The following is a 9,662-nucleotide window of genomic DNA, read 5'->3' on the forward strand; positions in this document are numbered from 1 at the left end:
GCCTTCAAAGTGATGTGGGAGAAGTTTGGGATCAAAAGGAATTGATCTTGACATGGTTGGTGCATAGCCAAGTTCATGATTTTGGTGTTTTGGCTTGATTTTGTGGCTTGGTGGTGATTTTGATGAAAAACGAAAATCATGGTTTTGGAAAACTGGCTGGACTCAATCCTCACAAATGCCTTCAAAGTGATGTGGGAGAAGTTTGGGATCAAAAGGAATTGATCTTGACATGGTTGGTGCATAGCCAAGTTCATGATTTTGGTGTTTTGGCTTGATTTTGTGGCTTGGTGGTGATTTTGGTGAAAAACGAAAATCATGGTTTTGGAAAACTGGCTGGACTGAATCCTCACAAATGCCTTCAAAGTGATGTGGGAGAAGTTTGGGATCAAAAGGAATTGATCTTGACATGGTTGGTGCATAGCCAAGTTCATGATTTTGGTGTTTTGGCTTGATTTTGTGGCTTGGTGGTGATTTTGGTGAAAAACGAAAATCATGGTTTTGGAAAAGTGGCTGGACTGAATCCTCACAAATGCCTTCAAAGTGATGTGGGAGAAGTTTGGGAGCAAAAGGAATTGATCTTGACATGGTTGGTGCATAGCCAAGTGCCATGATTTTGGATTTTTGGCTTGATTTTGTGACTTGGTGGTGATTTTGGTGAAAAACGAAAATCATGGTTTTGGAAAACTGGCTGGACTCAATCCTCACAAATGCCTTCAAAGTGATGTGGGAGAAGTTTGGGATCAAAAGGAATTGATCTTGACATGGTTGGTGCATAGCCAAGTTCATGATTTTGGTGTTTTGGCTTGATTTTGTGGCTTGGTGGTGATTTTGGTGAAAAACGAAAATCATGGTTTTGGAAAAGTGGCTGGACTGAATCCTCACAAATGCCTTCAAAGTGATGTGGGAGAAGTTTGGGATCAAAAGGAATTGATCTTGACATGGTTGGTGCATAGCCAAGTTCATGATTTTGGTGTTTTGGCTTGATTTTGTGGCTTGGTGGTGATTTTGGTGAAAAACGAAAATCATGGTTTTGGAAAACTGGCTGGACTGAATCCTCACAAATGCCTTCAAAGTGATGTGGGAGAAGTTTGGGATCAAAAGGAATTGATCTTGACATGGTTGGTGCATAGCCAAGTTCATGATTTTGGTGTTTTGGCTTGATTTTGTGGCTTGGTGGTGATTTTGGTGAAAAACGAAAATCATGGTTTTGGAAAACTGGCTGGACTGAATCCTCACAAATGCCTTCAAAGTGATGTGGGAGAAGTTTGGGATCAAAAGGAATTGATCTTGACATGGTTGGTGCATAGCCAAGTTCATGATTTTGGTGTTTTGGCTTGATTTTGTGGCTTGGTGGTGATTTTGGTGAAAAACGAAAATCATGGTTTTGGAAAACTGGCTGGACTCAATCCTCACAAATGCCTTCAAAGTGATGTGGGAGAAGTTTGGGAGCAAAAGGAATTGATCTTGACATGGTTGGTGCATAGCCAAGTGCCATGATTTTGGATTTTTGGCTTGATTTTGTGACTTGGTGGTGATTTTGGTGAAAAACGAAAATCATGGTTTTGGAAAACTGGCTGGACTCAATCCTCACAAATGCCTTCAAAGTGATGTGGGAGAAGTTTGGGATCAAAAGGAATTGATCTTGACATGGTTGGTGCATAGCCAAGTTCATGATTTTGGTGTTTTGGCTTGATTTTGTGGCTTGGTGGTGATTTTGGTGAAAAACGAAAATCATGGTTTTGGAAAAGTGGCTGGACTGAATCCTCACAAATGCCTTCAAAGTGATGTGGGAGAAGTTTGGGATCAAAAGGAATTGATCTTGACATGGTTGGTGCATAGCCAAGTTCATGATTTTGGTGTTTTGGCTTGATTTTGTGGCTTGGTGGTGATTTTGGTGAAAAACGAAAATCATGGTTTTGGAAAAGTGGCTGGACTCAATCCTCACAAATGCCTTCAAAGTGATGTGGGAGAAGTTTGGGATCAAAAGGAATTGATCTTGACATGGTTGGTGCATAGCCAAGTTCATGATTTTGGTGTTTTGGCTTGATTTTGTGGCTTGGTGGTGATTTTGGTGAAAAACGAAAATCATGGTTTTGGAAAAGTGGCTGGACTGAATCCTCACAAATGCCTTCAAAGTGATGTGGGAGAAGTTTGGGATCAAAAGGAATTGATCTTGACATGGTTGGTGCATAGCGAAGTTCATGATTTTGGTGTTTTGGCTTGATTTTGTGGCTTGGTGGTGATTTTGGTGAAAAACGAAAATCATGGTTTTGGAAAACTGGCTGGACTCAATCCTCACAAATGCCTTCAAAGTGATGTGGGAGAAGTTTGGGATCAAAAGGAATTGATCTTGACATGGTTGGTGCATAGCCAAGTTCATGATTTTGGTGTTTTGGCTTGATTTTGTGGCTTGGTGGTGATTTTGGTGAAAAACGAAAATCATGGTTTTGGAAAACTGGCTGGACTCAATCCTCACAAATGCCTTCAAAGTGATGTGGGAGAAGTTTGGGATCAAAAGGAATTGATCTTGACATGGTTGGTGCATAGCCAAGTTCATGATTTTGGTGTTTTGGCTTGATTTTGTGGCTTGGTGGTGATTTTGGTGAAAAACGAAAATCATGGTTTTGGAAAACTGGCTGGACTCAATCCTCACAAATGCCTTCAAAGTGATGTGGGAGAAGTTTGGGAGCAAAAGGAATTGATCTTGACATGGTTGGTGCATAGCCAAGTGCCATGATTTTGGATTTTTGGCTTGATTTTGTGACTTGGTGGTGATTTTGGTGAAAAACGAAAATCATGGTTTTGGAAAACTGGCTGGACTCAATCCTCACAAATGCCTTCAAAGTGATGTGGGAGAAGTTTGGGATCAAAAGGAATTGATCTTGACATGGTTGGTGCATAGCCAAGTTCATGATTTTGGTGTTTTGGCTTGATTTTGTGGCTTGGTGGTGATTTTGGTGAAAAACGAAAATCATGGTTTTGGAAAAGTGGCTGGACTGAATCCTCAAAAATGCCTTCAAAGTGATGTGGGAGAAGTTTGGGATCAAAAGGAATTGATCTTGACATGGTTGGTGCATAGCCAAGTTCATGATTTTGGTGTTTTGGCTTGATTTTGTGGCTTGGTGGTGATTTTGGTGAAAAACGAAAATCATGGTTTTGGAAAACTGGCTGGACTCAATCCTCACAAATGCCTTCAAAGTGATGTGGGAGAAGTTTGGGATCAAAAGGAATTGATCTTGACATGGTTGGTGCATAGCCAAGTTCATGATTTTGGTGTTTTGGCTTGATTTTGTGGCTTGGTGGTGATTTTGGTGAAAAACGAAAATCATGGTTTTGGAAAAGTGGCTGGACTCAATCCTCACAAATGCCTTCAAAGTGATGTGGGAGAAGTTTGGGATCAAAAGGAATTGATCTTGACATGGTTGGTGCATAGCCAAGTTCATGATTTTGGTGTTTTGGCTTGATTTTGTGGCTTGGTGGTGATTTTGGTGAAAAACGAAAATCATGGTTTTGGAAAAGTGGCTGGACTGAATCCTCACAAATGCCTTCAAAGTGATGTGGGAGAAGTTTGGGATCAAAAGGAATTGATCTTGACATGGTTGGTGCATAGCCAAGTTCATGATTTTGGTGTTTTGGCTTGATTTTGTGGCTTGGTGGTGATTTTGGTGAAAAACGAAAATCATGGTTTTGGAAAAGTGGCTGGACTCAATCCTCACAAATGCCTTCAAAGTGATGTGGGAGAAGTTTGGGATCAAAAGGAATTGATCTTGACATGGTTGGTGCATAGCCAAGTTCATGATTTTGGTGTTTTGGCTTGATTTTGTGGCTTGGTGGTGATTTTGGTGAAAAACGAAAATCATGGTTTTGGAAAAGTGGCTGGACTGAATCCTCACAAATGCCTTCAAAGTGATGTGGGAGAAGTTTGGGATCAAAAGGAATTGATCTTGACATGGTTGGTGCATAGCCAAGTTCATGATTTTGGTGTTTTGGCTTGATTTTGTGGCTTGGTGGTGATTTTGGTGAAAAACGAAAATCATGGTTTTGGAAAACTGGCTGGACTCAATCCTCACAAATGCCTTCAAAGTGATGTGGGAGAAGTTTGGGATCAAAAGGAATTGATCTTGACATGGTTGGTGCATAGCCAAGTTCATGATTTTGGTGTTTTGGCTTGATTTTGTGGCTTGGTGGTGATTTTGGTGAAAAACGAAAATCATGGTTTTGGAAAACTGGCTGGACTCAATCCTCACAAATGCCTTCAAAGTGATGTGGGAGAAGTTTGGGATCAAAAGGAATTGATCTTGACATGGTTGGTGCATAGCCAAGTTCATGATTTTGGTGTTTTGGCTTGATTTTGTGGCTTGGTGGTGATTTTGGTGAAAAACGAAAATCATGGTTTTGGAAAACTGGCTGGACTCAATCCTCACAAATGCCTTCAAAGTGATGTGGGAGAAGTTTGGGAGCAAAAGGAATTGATCTTGACATGGTTGGTGCATAGCCAAGTGCCATGATTTTGGATTTTTGGCTTGATTTTGTGACTTGGTGGTGATTTTGGTGAAAAACGAAAATCATGGTTTTGGAAAACTGGCTGGACTCAATCCTCACAAATGCCTTCAAAGTGATGTGGGAGAAGTTTGGGATCAAAAGGAATTGATCTTGACATGGTTGGTGCATAGCCAAGTTCATGATTTTGGTGTTTTGGCTTGATTTTGTGGCTTGGTGGTGATTTTGGTGAAAAACGAAAATCATGGTTTTGGAAAAGTGGCTGGACTGAATCCTCACAAATGCCTTCAAAGTGATGTGGGAGAAGTTTGGGATCAAAAGGAATTGATCTTGACATGGTTGGTGCATAGCCAAGTTCATGATTTTGGTGTTTTGGCTTGATTTTGTGGCTTGGTGGTGATTTTGGTGAAAAACGAAAATCATGGTTTTGGAAAAGTGGCTGGACTCAATCCTCACAAATGCCTTCAAAGTGATGTGGGAGAAGTTTGGGATCAAAAGGAATTGATCTTGACATGGTTGGTGCATAGCCAAGTTCATGATTTTGGTGTTTTGGCTTGATTTTGTGGCTTGGTGGTGATTTTGGTGAAAAACGAAAATCATGGTTTTGGAAAAGTGGCTGGACTGAATCCTCACAAATGCCTTCAAAGTGATGTGGGAGAAGTTTGGGATCAAAAGGAATTGATCTTGACATGGTTGGTGCATAGCCAAGTTCATGATTTTGGTGTTTTGGCTTGATTTTGTGGCTTGGTGGTGATTTTGGTGAAAAACGAAAATCATGGTTTTGGAAAACTGGCTGGACTCAATCCTCACAAATGCCTTCAAAGTGATGTGGGAGAAGTTTGGGATCAAAAGGAATTGATCTTGACATGGTTGGTGCATAGCCAAGTTCATGATTTTGGTGTTTTGGCTTGATTTTGTGGCTTGGTGGTGATTTTGGTGAAAAACGAAAATCATGGTTTTTGAAAACTGGCTGGACTCAATCCTCACAAATGCCTTCAAAGTGATGTGGGAGAAGTTTGGGATCAAAAGGAATTGATCTTGACATGGTTGGTGCATAGCCAAGTTCATGATTTTGGTGTTTTGGCTTGATTTTGTGGCTTGGTGGTGATTTTGGTGAAAAACGAAAATCATGGTTTTGGAAAACTGGCTGGACTGAATCCTCACAAATGCCTTCAAAGTGATGTGGGAGAAGTTTGGGAGCAAAAGGAATTGATCTTGACATGGTTGGTGCATAGCCAAGTGCCATGATTTTGGATTTTTGGCTTGATTTTGTGACTTGGTGGTGATTTTGGTGAAAAACGAAAATCATGGTTTTGGAAAACTGGCTGGACTCAATCCTCACAAATGCCTTCAAAGTGATGTGGGAGAAGTTTGGGATCAAAAGGAATTGATCTTGACATGGTTGGTGCATAGCCAAGTTCATGATTTTGGTGTTTTGGCTTGATTTTGTGGCTTGGTGGTGATTTTGGTGAAAAACGAAAATCATGGTTTTGGAAAACTGGCTGGACTCAATCCTCACAAATGCCTTCAAAGTGATGTGGGAGAAGTTTGGGATCAAAAGGAATTGATCTTGACATGGTTGGTGCATAGCCAAGTTCATGATTTTGGTGTTTTGGCTTGATTTTGTGGCTTGGTGGTGATTTTGGTGAAAAACGAAAATCATGGTTTTGGAAAACTGGCTGGACTCAATCCTCACAAATGCCTTCAAAGTGATGTGGGAGAAGTTTGGGATCAAAAGGAATTGATCTTGACATGGTTGGTGCATAGCCAAGTTCATGATTTTGGTGTTTTGGCTTGATTTTGTGGCTTGGTGGTGATTTTGGTGAAAAACGAAAATCATGGTTTTGGAAAACTGGCTGGACTCAATCCTCACAAATGCCTTCAAAGTGATGTGGGAGAAGTTTGGGATCAAAAGGAATTGATCTTGACATGGTTGGTGCATAGCCAAGTTCATGATTTTGGTGTTTTGGCTTGATTTTGTGGCTTGGTGGTGATTTTGGTGAAAAACGAAAATCATGGTTTTGGAAAACTGGCTGGACTGAATCCTCACAAATGCCTTCAAAGTGATGTGGGAGAAGTTTGGGAGCAAAAGGAATTGATCTTGACATGGTTGGTGCATAGCCAAGTGCCATGATTTTGGATTTTTGGCTTGATTTTGTGACTTGGTGGTGATTTTGGTGAAAAACGAAAATCATGGTTTTGGAAAACTGGCTGGACTCAATCCTCACAAATGCCTTCAAAGTGATGTGGGAGAAGTTTGGGATCAAAAGGAATTGATCTTGACATGGTTGGTGCATAGCCAAGTTCATGATTTTGGTGTTTTGGCTTGATTTTGTGGCTTGGTGGTGATTTTGGTGAAAAACGAAAATCATGGTTTTGGAAAACTGGCTGGACTCAATCCTCACAAATGCCTTCAAAGTGATGTGGGAGAAGTTTGGGATCAAAAGGAATTGATCTTGACATGGTTGGTGCATAGCCAAGTTCATGATTTTGGTGTTTTGGCTTGATTTTGTGGCTTGGTGGTGATTTTGGTGAAAAACGAAAATCATGGTTTTGGAAAACTGGCTGGACTCAATCCTCACAAATGCCTTCAAAGTGATGTGGGAGAAGTTTGGGATCAAAAGGAATTGATCTTGACATGGTTGGTGCATAGCCAAGTTCATGATTTTGGTGTTTTGGCTTGATTTTGTGGCTTGGTGGTGATTTTGGTGAAAAACGAAAATCATGGTTTTGGAAAACTGGCTGGACTCAATCCTCACAAATGCCTTCAAAGTGATGTGGGAGAAGTTTGGGATCAAAAGGAATTGATCTTGACATGGTTGGTGCATAGCCAAGTTCATGATTTTGGTGTTTTGGCTTGATTTTGTGGCTTGGTGGTGATTTTGGTGAAAAACGAAAATCATGGTTTTGGAAAACTGGCTGGACTCAATCCTCACAAATGCCTTCAAAGTGATGTGGGAGAAGTTTGGGAGCAAAAGGAATTGATCTTGACATGGTTGGTGCATAGCCAAGTGCCATGATTTTGGATTTTTGGCTTGATTTTGTGACTTGGTGGTGATTTTGGTGAAAAACGAAAATCATGGTTTTGGAAAACTGGCTGGACTCAATCCTCACAAATGCCTTCAAAGTGATGTGGGAGAAGTTTGGGATCAAAAGGAATTGATCTTGACATGGTTGGTGCATAGCCAAGTTCATGATTTTGGTGTTTTGGCTTGATTTTGTGGCTTGGTGGTGATTTTGGTGAAAAACGAAAATCATGGTTTTGGAAAAGTGGCTGGACTGAATCCTCACAAATGCCTTCAAAGTGATGTGGGAGAAGTTTGGGATCAAAAGGAATTGATCTTGACATGGTTGGTGCATAGCCAAGTTCATGATTTTGGTGTTTTGGCTTGATTTTGTGGCTTGGTGGTGATTTTGGTGAAAAACGAAAATCATGGTTTTGGAAAACTGGCTGGACTCAATCCTCACAAATGCCTTCAAAGTGATGTGGGAGAAGTTTGGGATCAAAAGGAATTGATCTTGACATGGTTGGTGCATAGCCAAGTTCATGATTTTGGTGTTTTGGCTTGATTTTGTGGCTTGGTGGTGATTTTGGTGAAAAACGAAAATCATGGTTTTGGAAAACTGGCTGGACTCAATCCTCACAAATGCCTTCAAAGTGATGTGGGAGAAGTTTGGGATCAAAAGGAATTGATCTTGACATGGTTGGTGCATAGCCAAGTTCATGATTTTGGTGTTTTGGCTTGATTTTGTGGCTTGGTGGTGATTTTGGTGAAAAACGAAAATCATGGTTTTGGAAAACTGGCTGGACTCAATCCTCACAAATGCCTTCAAAGTGATGTGGGAGAAGTTTGGGAGCAAAAGGAATTGATCTTGACATGGTTGGTGCATAGCCAAGTGCCATGATTTTGGATTTTTGGCTTGATTTTGTGACTTGGTGGTGATTTTGGTGAAAAACGAAAATCATGGTTTTGGAAAACTGGCTGGACTCAATCCTCACAAATGCCTTCAAAGTGATGTGGGAGAAGTTTGGGATCAAAAGGAATTGATCTTGGCATGGTTGGTGCATAGCCAAGTTCCAAGATTTTGGTGTTTTGGCTTGATTTTGTGACTTGGTGGTGTGCCAAGAATCATGAAATTTTCAAAGTGGTGGTTTTTGAGTTTTGTTGGTTGGAAAGTGTCACAAATGCATGCAGAATGAGGTCTAGAAAGTTTGGTATCAAAACCAAGCCATCTTGATGTGGTTTTGAATTTTTGAAATGTTGGAAAATAGAGGGTTTTGAAAAAAATTCATGAAAATTCGAAACCTTGGCCAATCCTAACGAAACTTGGTGGGCACCTTCTTGATATTATTATGGGATGGACTGGAAAAAATCACGCAAAAATACGGTGTCTAGATACGTTTTTCCATTTTTCCCGATTTTCCACATTTCGGGTCTTTGGAAAAATAAAAAAAATACTTCCCCATGTCGAAAAATTCTAATTTTTTGCAGGCAATGTTGTACCATTTTTATGAGGATCCCTGCAAAAAATCTCGTGAAAATTCGTTCTCTAGGTCCCAAAACAGAACTTATGTCTACTCAAAAAAAGTGTATCTACTTGTACAAAAGTGGCTTTTGCATATTTAGCTATTATAGGGGGGGGGTGTTCCTCAATGCAGCCAGCTCTTGCACCATGGAAAATTCTGGTGCGGTCCCTTCATTCCCCCCTGTTTTGGCTTGCTTTGTGGTGGGGCAAGTCAAAACGCCCACACATGGGTGATCCACCAACTTGGGTTGGTGTCACCCGTTGTGGGCGGCGGCATGGTGGTGGCCGCCGTCGGTTCCGGCCGACTGACCCGGTGGGAAAAAATGTGAATCTGTTATGTGGATTTGTGGCACGCTGGTGGGATTTTCGTTGTGTGGCTCATTTCTAGACTTGTGAGCATCACGAAGGGGGTATGGCTTCCAACCGTTCGCGGGGAAGGGGCCATCATGTCTGGCTTGCTGCCGGCCGGGGGGGTAATGTCATCAGTCAGCGTCCGCTTGGGCTCACATTTGTGCTGGTTACGCCCAGGGTCATGTGGTTGATATTGAGGGCTTTATTACTCTCGGTCCAGTAGCGCGCGGCCACCACAGGGAAGGCACGGCCTCATCCGCGTGGCTTCTCCCTCACGAGCATCT

The sequence above is a fragment of the Phaseolus vulgaris genome, chromosome 11 (genome assembly GCF_051622355.1).
Source record: "Phaseolus vulgaris cultivar YP4 chromosome 11, ASM5162235v1, whole genome shotgun sequence".
NCBI classification, from domain to species: domain Eukaryota; kingdom Viridiplantae; phylum Streptophyta; class Magnoliopsida; order Fabales; family Fabaceae; genus Phaseolus; species Phaseolus vulgaris.